Source organism: Patella vulgata, chromosome 7 (genome assembly GCF_932274485.2).
Source record: "Patella vulgata chromosome 7, xgPatVulg1.2, whole genome shotgun sequence".
Lineage (NCBI taxonomy): Eukaryota > Metazoa > Mollusca > Gastropoda > Patellidae > Patella > Patella vulgata.
In genome coordinates, this window is record NC_065885.2 from 51,783,975 (window position 1) to 51,795,862 (window position 11,888).

At 36.3% G+C, this 11,888-nt stretch overlaps 1 long non-coding RNA gene across 1 annotated transcript; it reads left to right on the plus strand.

The window, feature by feature from the left end:
* The first annotated feature begins 9,760 nt into the window (after positions 1 to 9,760).
* On the plus strand, positions 9,761 to 11,652 carry LOC126827834 (uncharacterized). Its single transcript, XR_007682887.2, has 3 exons — positions 9,761 to 9,900; positions 10,823 to 10,903; positions 11,470 to 11,652. It is a non-coding gene; the product is annotated as an uncharacterized LOC126827834 (long non-coding RNA).
* The last annotated feature ends 236 nt before the right edge of the window (positions 11,653 to 11,888 follow it).

Below are 11,888 nucleotides of genomic sequence, written 5' to 3' on the forward strand. Positions count from 1 at the left end.
TATTTGTATGATTTATATTGATAAATTATCTTGGTTAGCAGACTGTGGCTTTTGTTATATTAGTCATTCAGGTACTGAATGGTAAAAGAAGATCCCCATTCACATATTCTGAAACAATTTTAGAGACAAATTTACAACAAATGAGTTTGGATGAAAGGAGTACAGATTTGCAGCTAATTAATATACTATTCAAAAAAAGTAGGGGATATTTGATTTTTAAGTGTTATTAAAGTCACCTAATGAAACTGACGAAGAAACAAATGACAAAATGAAATGAAGTTCACATTCATCGATTTATTCCAAATGATCGTTAGACTTAGTAAGGCACAGACTGACCATTATAAGGGTAAAATGATACCCGGGGTCAAACAGCAAAGTTACCACAGCATCACAACCAAGTCAGTAACGGGTAAATCCTCCTCTGTTTGCCAAACAAGCATTGATCCGACGTGGCATACTCCTAATGAGACGTCTAAGGTCATTTTGGTCCAGATTGTCCCATTCCTGTTGCAACGCAGCAGCAAGTTCTTGGACATTGGCAGGACGTTGTTGACGTTGACGTAACCTCTGTCCAAGCATGTCCCAGACATGCTCGATGGGGGAGAGGTCGGGACTCAGTGCTGGCCAAGGTAATGTGGTGATGTTCTGTTGTTGGAGGTAACCTGTAACGATCCTGGCCCTGTGACAGCTTGCGTTGTCATCCTGGAAGATGAAACGGCGGCCATGACGTCGTGCGAACGGCACAACATGGACTGCCAAGATGTTGTCCCGGTAATACTGGCCTGTAACACGCCCTGCAACAACATGTAAAGCCGTTCTTCCAGCAACAGTGATGCCTCCCCACACCATAACAGAACCACCCCCAAATCGATCATGTCTGATGACGTTAACGTCTTGGAAGCGCTCGTTTCGACGACGCCACACCCTACTACGTCTGTCCAAAAAATCAACAGTGAACCTTGACTCATCTGAAAACATCACATTGCTCCAGCGTCGATTATCCCAGTGTTGACGATCCCTACACCAACGACGTCTTGCCTGAATGTGATGATCTCTCAAACAAGGGATCACGCGAGGACGTCGGGCGCGAAGGTGACCCCTATGCAGTCGATTCCGAATCGTCTGGCCACTCACTCTCACACCAGTGTCTGTTTGAAGACGAGCGCTGATCTGATTTGCTGTGATGACACGATTTCTCAAGGCCAAGGTACGGATAAATCGATCCTGGGCTTGAGTTGTCGCCCTTGGTCGACCTGAGCGTGGTCTGTCCTGTACAGATTGTGTATCACGGTATCTGGACCATAGCCTGCTTATGACAGACTGAGAAACATTCATCGTCCGCGCCACAACCGCCTGTGTTGTGCCGATCTGTAGCATGCCAAGGGCACGTAACCTTTCATTTTGGGTAAGCCGACGCATATCAAAATTTGTTTTCTGGTCACTAAAACAATTAAACTGATGTTTCCACCCTGGAATTCAATGCCACAATGACTGTAACATTCAAAGTCAGAGTCGTGCAAATCTTGGGTTGGACCCCCATGATGATCCCAAGCATCACCTGCATTCCATGCGGTAGCTATTGATGCGTTTGGGCGTCACATGTAACTGGAAATGTTTCTTCTGTTAGGTTCTATAGTGACTTTTTTCGTAGTCATTTGCATATTTTAGTATTATGCCCCCAAAATCAAATATCCCCTACTTTTTTTGAATAGTATATTATATCTTTATTTCATTTTGGAGCCAAAGTGGCTCAGCGAGTAAGATATTGGTTCGCTAACCTGGAGGTCCCATGTTCGATGCCTGCATTGGCCGAGAAAGTTCGTTATCAGCTGATTACTGGTACATGTTTGTTTTATAATGACCGTTAGCAAAAGTTAGAACTAGAAGCCAATCCAATTTTAATGATTTCTGATAATTACTTCATGGGTTGTTACTATTAATCAGTTTTAGCGTCTCAAAATGCCCCAATTACCTACTAAGGAAGGACTTGGCTGTTGTAAGCGTATGTTTTATTGAATGGCAACCTATCGTTATGGTTTTGGTTTTCAGTACTACATAAGGTCTAACATGTATCCAGGGTGACTGCACCAGAATTCGTTGAGTTTATAATTATCTTTGGGTAATTGGAAGAGATGCATTTTCATTGGTTGTTTACGGTACACAAGCAAGAGCAAGACATAGTGATAAATTTTGTAGTCAGATGTTAAGTAAAATTGATTCTGGTAAAATATAAAATACAAAATATAAACAAAATGGAAAATTTTCTGAATAATCAGATTGATAAATATGCTAATAACAGAATTATCAAAAATGAATACAAAGTGTTTTCTCGGGAAGATTGGGTGTGGCAACAGTCGGGTGTGGTGAAGTCGTTTACAGGTGGTTTTTGGTTTCACCAGAAAACTCAGATCTTTCAGCACGAATAACAAGGCACACCTCCAAGCGTGTCTTTTGACATATTTGTTCTCATTCGCCCGCCTCTCTCTGGATATAGTCGAATTGGTACATCGTATCCATAAAATAAATAATCCCAATCTGATTCATAAATCTATACTAAGCATGTTACAAATTATATTTCTTGTAATTTTGGTGATCCCTGTTATCCCTTTGCATTGTTCTTGCAGGAATTGGTCATCTTGAAGCGACAATTTCTCAAAGAAGTTGGCTCAGTTCTTTGAAAAATCATAATTTCGTTTTCCTGCTTATCATATTCGAATTAATTGAAAATTGAACTTCCGTCTCGCAAGAGTCAAGGATATCTTAGCCAATTATTAATATAGGAAATCAACTGGATAAATTGTGATCTTGGACTAGGAACGGGGTTTTGTAGTGATACTCTATATTTGTGATGATGTATTCATAGTTTGAAATGTTGCGAAATACTCTCAAGAATAAAATATTATAAGAGGGAAGATGGTATAGCCGATAGAAACCTTAAACTAACCGAGTCAAACGAAAACGACAGTCATGTAGTCAAGAGATTACACAGTTAATCTAGACTAAAGACGAAAAGTCCATTATTGAAAACCCATTTTAAACTTGCATAATTAGTTAGTACTGTTTGAACTATTGTTCTGTAACGAAACGACGTTTCCTTATGAAATGAAATGAAATGAAATGAAATGGGGTTTAACGTCCTACTGTTCTGCTCCTAACCTGGGCTAATGAAGACGGGCATACGCCATACAGTGTGCTATGAGGGAAATTTTGCCCGGACAGCGGCACTACGGCCTACTCTTATATCGAATTCCAACTGCCAAGGGATCTTTTACGTGCACGCCAATTTGTACACGGGACCTCGGTTTTTCGTCCCATCCGAACGACTAGACAGCTTTCCTTGTCAGCCCCTCCGTCCTGCATCACTGACAAGGGAGAACCACGCCGGAAAATCTGGATGAACTTTCTCGGCCAATGCAGGGATCGAACACCCAACCTCCAGGCTAGCGAGCTAGCGTCTTACCCACTTAGCCACGTGATCCCCGTTTCCTTATGATCCAATCGGGATATACTATACCTCGTAGATTAACGGGGATTCAAACGTTTTAGTAGGGGGGGGGGGGGTAACGTGTAACCAAATCTGAGCTTGATAATTAAAGGTCGTTTGTGATTCTGCCATTTTTAATTACAATCACATTGTCTTGTGGGGTATGTTTTTCTTTGTTCATTACAAATGGCGATCGAAACTACAAAGTGCACGAGGTCATTTATTGATTTTAAAATGTTTAATATGTCTTAAATGTTCTATATTTGGATCCAATATTTTCACAGTAAGATAAGAACCTCGAAATTGATTGAAATGGACTAATATTGAATTCCAATTCGTGTTTTTGATTTAGAATATTATAAATAATACTGAGTTAGAGGTTCATAAAATACAGATGTTACTCCAAGATCATTTCCGCGTTGTTATTGTCATCAAATTATACCCAGCCAAGCAGAATGGATTTACTGCCAATTTCAGGCGTCGCCGCGCCGCGCCCCACCCAAGATCTTAATCCATTACTGATTCCATGTGATGAATGGTCAATTCCAATGTACCAGAGCATGTGCACGTTTCTGCATTGAATGGTACATAATTATGTCAATAATAGTTCATTAATATCTATTAATTAAATGTCAAACAATGTCATCTTTAAGGTGAATTAGTATAATATTGTATTGTATGTATATTTCTGATGGATGAAGAACATTTCTTTAAATAATATCTATGTATCAGTACATGTAGAACGCATTATATTCAATGTCATGTTCATTGTATATATATGAGCTGATCGCATGTCTCGACCTAATGTTCTACACCCCAACAATACGTTGTTAGACATTACCTTTATACAGTGGAAACTGTATTAGATTAATTAGTTGAGGGTAGCCTAATGATCAGCCATCGATTTCTCCAATGGTTACCATAAAATATATATGGATTAAGCGGCTTTTTGAAATAATAAGAGAATTAACCTGTCTAGTTTGTAAATAAGTATATTTACGTGGCATGTATAATCCTTTGTATAATACTTACATTGTCATCGAGTGCTTGAATGGGCCCTTAATATAATATAGGCTTTCTTACAAGAGCTTATAACAGCCAATGGATTTACGAATTACACACTTTATTGAATATGTTGATTAATATTTTAGTCTGTGTGTATGGGCCCTACTATTTTTTGGACACGGAAAATCATTTGTAGACTTCTGTTAGATCTCAAGTGACCATTGTAGGTGTTTTCTGAAGAAGGATTTGTACCACACCGTGGTCGACTAGATTTCTAGAGTGTCATTATTCAGAAAAAATCCGCCTTATAAAGGAATCAGAAAAGGTTTGGAATGAATAGTTCCGTATTTTCTTTTAAATAACCAACAGGTCAGTATAACTTTTGTGCTTTTTATTCAAATTCGGGCCACTTTTCTATTTTATCTAAATTCACAAGTGTTTCTTGGAGAGGAAGTTTATATACCATCGGTGTATGTCACATAATTTGTGATAAGGGTTTGAAATATAAAAATTTATCAGGATTTCGTTAATCTCACATAGACAGATCGGGAAGTCTTATCTATATTTATTTTTCTACCCCAAATTATAAAATAAAATCAGAAATCAAATAAAAAACCTAGCAGTTACTCTGATTTCTAAATAGACTTGTTTCTTTAAAACAAAAAATTTAAAAAATGGATATATATGGATGTATTAAGTACCCATCACTGATATTCATACTATTAATATATTATTTCTGTAATTCTAAATACATTAAAGAGCAACGACGTGATATGATATCAACTAAGCCCTTATAATGATTATTACATTCATAGATCGAAAAAGATATAAGTATCCAGTCGTCACGTTGAAATAGGAAGACGCTGCATCATGTTTTAAGCAGTTTAATGTTAATATAGAAAATCATATCCCAAGGTCAGAACGTGTATCACGTGCACGTGTTTATATCAGAAGATGGTTGACTGGAATACTGTACGCAAAGAAGATTTCTTAGGAGTATTTTGGCATTTTTTAGTAATAATAATTCACGAATCTTACTTGTGGGGGAACTGTAACCAAATGATGTTTACTTTTTTACGCGAGTCCTCTAGTCTTCCCAAAGCTTTTCAGACGGTTATATTCAGAAGCCACTTCTCTCAAATGTTCACGGGTTACCATTTTAAAGGTGGAGGTTGAAACAGAGTGTAGCCAAATAGACTTGAGAGCCCCGCGTTCCTTTAAATGTGTTAAAACACTATTTCACTAATTATAAATTAGTTATATAAGTCAAGGTAACACAAAAACAGCTTAGTGTACTTTTGGTCAAAACGGAATTATAAATTTGAAATACCGTCTGCATGCAATTTAATCATTAAGCAATGCCTGTTAATATGCTAGTATTGTTCTATTTAACTTGTCTTTATAATGTTTAAATAAGATAATACGTTAATAAGATTTAATATATTAAATAAATTCGTTTTATGTACAAGATGTTATTGAAAAAAGTTATATCGAATGTCCCTTTAAGCAAGCTGGTTCTCAAATATCCCCCAATACATATTATAATCTATATAATATATTACAACTGAATATAATATACATAACAAAAAAACTTTGTATAATGTATGGAATGGATATAGGAAAACTGAACTGATATTAGAATTATTATTAATTTAAATAACTAAAACGAAATGAAATGCGGTTTTCTGCACCAACGTAAAGAATGTTTTGACCCATTCCTTTGGCATAAAGCCACTTTAATAATAACGAAGTTAATCAGGGAATACGATCTAAATAGGTTACCTTAACACGGGTACTTGATATTATAAAATTACGTGATCTATTGTATTATTAATGCTGGGAACCTAATACCTACATATTCCCAGGTACACACAGTATTTAACCCATTATTTTACATTACCATCATTTTATAAATGTATTTTACGCGTGTCTTAAAGTGTAAATTGACCGTATTATAACATTTTGTTGCGGTAAATAAATTAATTAAATTAGAATTATATATTATACTATAAAAAAAGATAATCATTATTATTCAGCATTAAAGTTTCTGAACATTATTTGAGGGATAGATGAATCCCTTGTAAAATGTTTATCAAAGTTGTAAAAATAAAATCAGTCAAAACAATGTCCCAACTGTGATGGGTATTTACAATGATATAAAGTGAATTTAAAATATTTGTTAACATTCGGCAACCCTATTCAGAATACATAAACGGGATATGGTCAATAGCAGGAGACTTTAAAATAAGATTGTTTAGAATATAAATATATACTACAGGATTTGTCCAGCACTGACATTATCGATATTAAAACACCACAGCGTGCAGGGGTTGGGATAAGCCGTTAGGCGTATCTTGTGGACAGCTGATGAAATTGTTTCGAACAGAAGGAGCAATTTACAGCGTGACAGCAGAGACCATAATTTATAATATTATAATAGATAATACAATAGAAAAATACAAATATTTTTTTTAAAATGTTAATAATTAAATCTTTTCTATTGTTTTCAGTGTGAGACAACAAAAATCAATATTCCAAATTGAAGAAGCCGTTTTATCTTCTGCAATCGTATCATGAATATGTTGCATGCCGGAAAACATCTGTGAAATAAGGATAGAATGTCAAATTCTGAAAGAGATATATACCAAATAAAAGTCAAAAATGTCTAATTTATCGGCGTTTAAGAAAAGGTGGATTGAGAAATGGTGTTTGGCGGTGAACCCTTTTCTCCTAGATGGCAGCATGTGCACAATGACCGGAGTTTATCACGAGGAAGATCCACATCTTCTAGCTAAAAATGGCGCGACTTGCTGTGTCATGGGGCAGACTTCTAGGAATTTCGACGTGTTTGAGACTGGTAAACTGGCGGTAAATGGTGAAAGATTAGTGGACACTAAACTCGATTTGCTTCCATCCGTTAAACTTTCGTATAGCCATTTATCAAGAAGAAAGTTTGATCGTCTTATGAATGGGCTACCCGTTATATATAGTGGCGGTGGTGATACCCCGGATGAAAAACTTAGTCCCGTGATGTTAACTCAGCAGCCCCAGACTGACAATAGATCTCTGTATAGAAGACAAACGACGGATTCTCCAAATTTGAAGAGTTGTGAAATAAGTGTTATACATTCATCGTCGCCTGCTAGTAAACACAGAAACGCTTTCGCCCCAAACCGAACTGTATCACGGGCAAGACAAAAACTTTTACAGAAGTCAACGCCATCTTATAAGTCCCGGCAACTTGAAAACTATATCCCCATTCAAAACTGTTGGACACGGTGAAAACAATTATAGAACAGACTATATTTCATTTCGTTAAAACATCAAAACCAGTTATGATCTTCTGGTTTATTCTACCGACGTGAATTATTAGGGTATGCGTTCCAAATTTCTTTGGGGCATTGTTACCTCTATAAACTTTGATCATTGTAACATAACAGCCACAAGTTATGATTATATCGAGCAGGAAATACTGACTCTCTCCGGGACATCTAATACCACCCAGATGTTGTCCGGTAACAAAATAACGTAGATGACCGTTTTGTATCCATCTTGAAATTCATCCGTTTCTCTCCAATGTCGTACAAGAGTCGACCTTTAACCGTGTCATTGTATTGCAAATGTTGATCTATTCGTTACCTTGTGTGCTGTTTTGAAGTTGGAATATGTTGTCTATTAGACAATTCTATATAATAAGTAGACCTCAATGATTTGGGTCAAAAATAAAATTGTCGATTTCATATGCATTAATATGTTGATTTATTTGTAGGATGCCAATCAGCGTTCGTTGACAAATTTACTCCCAAAGGTCGTTATCCAGCCTCTGCCGCCAGATTGGAAAAAAAAGTTCCAAATATTATTATAACAAGACTTAAGATAGTTGAACGAGACACAGATAAACGTTCCGAATAATCTTTGAAAAGAATAAACCTTTTTTCATTCACTGAATTATATCCGAGTGATCTCCAGTCAGATTTTGTTTATTAACTAAAGTGGCGTTCTTGCTACATAAATGCTCATTGGTTCCAGTTTTCGTAGACCTGTGGTCGTTGCGTATCTGCGATTGTTTCACTATAGAGGCGACAATTCTTGCTGATTGTGTCTTTCATATATAAACATAAGAATGCTTTCTTAAATAGTTGTAATATTGAACTTACGAGTCAGTATGCGACCCAATGTGTCTAAACCCAAAAGTTGAGTACCCCTAGATGTCAAATAAATCATATGTACGAAAATAATTCATGGCTTATTGGGATAGACTAATTCAATGGTAACATGTGCAATGGGAAGGGGGTGGGAGTGGGGTGAATTTTAAATTCGAATTCCATCTGCAAATGGTTCTTTAATGCGCACTATAATATGTACACGAACGGTCCTTTTTTTCCCATCCGCTCAAATACGCATAGTTTGTTGTGCTCCACATACACCATCCATAACTAACACGTATCAACCATGCGTAGAGACTAGTTCCTTACGGACAGTGACTTACACCATTGTGTACTGCGGATGAACCTCTGATTATTTTACCATCCTATCGACTAGGCACACCCGACAAGTGACAACCGTGCTTGAAAAATCTACAAGTAACAAAGTGGTCCCCACCCCCTAATTTGTAACTGAGCCATCTTAGAGCCTCTGTAGCAATAAATTTGTCACATAGACCTGCTGCGAACGTTATAGGACATCCTACCGCCTTCCTCACGATGTACGGTTTGCCACTACCGTAGCAATATTCCATTCAGGAATATGTGCACACACTCACAGATACTTTTGTACTAAGGGGAGGGGGGGGGTACAAATGCCACATCTTGTTATTTAGTCTAGAATTCCATATAAGAACAGGCCGTAGTGTCACTGTGCGGGCAAACTTTCCCTTATAGCACACTGTATGGCGTATGCCCGTCTTTATTAGCCCAGTCGGAGCAGAACAATGGGACGTTAAACCCCCTTTCATTTCATGTAATATTATCTGACCAATGTTCAAATTCTATATAGTTTGTTTTCAGTAATTTCATATGCGCATTTTTTGTGTTAAACCGTCCATCTGTTGACGTGGTACTTATTATTTACAACTTATGTGTTTCATTAATAAATTGATGTTTTTCTCAAACCGACGATTAATACATCGTTTGGTTCATTCAAAATATGTTTTCTTCCTACATCATTGATTTTACTTATATACGCCTTGCTGCTGATTGGTCACCATGAAACATTACACTTGTCGAACCAACTAATGACCAAAATAATTGATTTAGCTTCCACATAGCTTCTAAATAGTTTTAAGAAAGGACAGTCAGGATTCCTTATTGTTGTTCGAAATGGGGAATTTATCAGTCTTTTGTATCATTTCTGTGGCACTAATCAGTTTAAATATATCCCCAGTATTTTCAGATGAGGAGGAACTGGTTACGGTATGTACAGTATTACCATTTTTTTTCATTTGCATCATAAAACCGTTCAGGTTAATCGATTGCTATGGAGTCATACTCACACTTGTCGGAAACAGTTTTCATTATTCTATACAAAAATACTTTCCGTGAAATAAATATAATCTAACTATTAAAAATCTGTTCATTTCTGAATATTACGGTGGAATTAACAAACTGGTTATTATTCAGACATGCTCAACTTATTTTCAAAAGTAACTCTTTTTAAAAGCAAGGATGTGTCAACGGTTTTTCAAACAATATTATAACAGTGGCATAATTAATTCCACACGTCCACACTGTAGACCGGAAGTGATTTAACATTCAAAAGTAACTCTTTTTAAAAGCAAGGATGTGTCAACGGTTTTTCAAACAATATTATAACAGTGGCATAATTAATTCCACACGTCTACACTGTAGACCGGAAGTGATTTAACATTCAATCTATAATGACTTTCGACTTTTGGTCTGACCAGGCACTTTTGTTGTTCTAGAAGATGACGCTCTCCAAAAAAAGCCCACGGGTTCACCAAGCAATGTACGACCATCTTTAAACTTAGTACGGTTGTTCCTTTGGACAATAAAATTGCGCATCGATTGAAGACTCCGAATTTGGATATGACGTCAGTTCACGGTACGATCGTACATGTACTTGTTTTCGCCTAGCCTTTTTAAACAGAAGAAAAACGAATGCAAAATTCGGTAATCTGAAAGCAGATTGACTAGCTTCTGTTGTATAGATGTATGTTTGTCTGGTGTTCTATAGAACTTTCAACGTCTAATATAAATATTTTATCTCCGAACTAATCTGACATACCGTCTTCGGTTCCTCTGCAGTTGAAAGTTTACGATGAATATCGTTAACAAAGTAGGGAATATTCATTGATACAAAATGTTGATATTGCAGTGTTTGTTTGTTGATCAATGGTTCGGACATGTTAGATGTGAAGATCCATTAGAAGATTTACATTGTGAAATGGGATTATCGGTATGTATTACAAATAAGTCAATACTTAAAGGGATAATACACCGAAGAAAATTTAATATTTCTGATAAACGCGACTATTCGATGTCGTTTGTGAACTTTGTAAAGAGTAATTACAACGCGGTAGTACCCTGGAGAATTCGATAATTCGAAAAAAGCTCCACTCAAACTCCTTCCCTAAGGAAACTAACAAAAAATTATTAAAAGAAAGAATCTGATTATCAACACAACAGGTTTATCCAGGCAAACGATGACTGGTAAAAAAAGACAAGGCCTCGCTTGAGGCTCGAATAAAGGGTTCCAATAAGAGCCCTCAACACAGAATTAACCAGTTTATCATGGATTTCTCCATTAATTTAAGCTCTTAGCTTGTTTGTTGTTTGTTTTGCCGAACAGTTATGCATTACGCTCCAAACGATTCCTCTCTTTCTTAAATATATGTCAGCTTTAGCAACAATTGTGTTCCTAGAGTTTTACATGTAATACTCACTATGCTTTTTTTCTAATAAAATCAAATAATATATAGATAATATGATTCCTATATTCATTACGATTTTTTTCTATTAAAGCTATGTAGATGTAGTCCAAATCAGGTTTGTTCTGCTAAATGTGTACACAATACAGAGACCTCAGGAGAGGTACCATGTAATTACATGTGTAAATCAAAGGCTAAGATATCAGTAGAAAAGAATAATAATGAACGTTTTAACCAAGGTTTACAGCTAGGAGGCTGAAATGAATTTTATTGGAAATAAAAGTCTTATCCAAACATTCATTACTTTGTTATGAATATTGTCACCTGCCATCAATTTTTGTGCTTTTGTAAAAGAATTATGTCCCTGTACCAGACTAAAGCGCGTGTTGATTAGTATCCGAGTCTGGATACCGTTATTAAACTTTCCGACATAGTGATGTCTGTATTATCAAGAAAATAATCATGACAACCATCTAATAACAACATAAAAATGACCTTTATTACAATGATAAG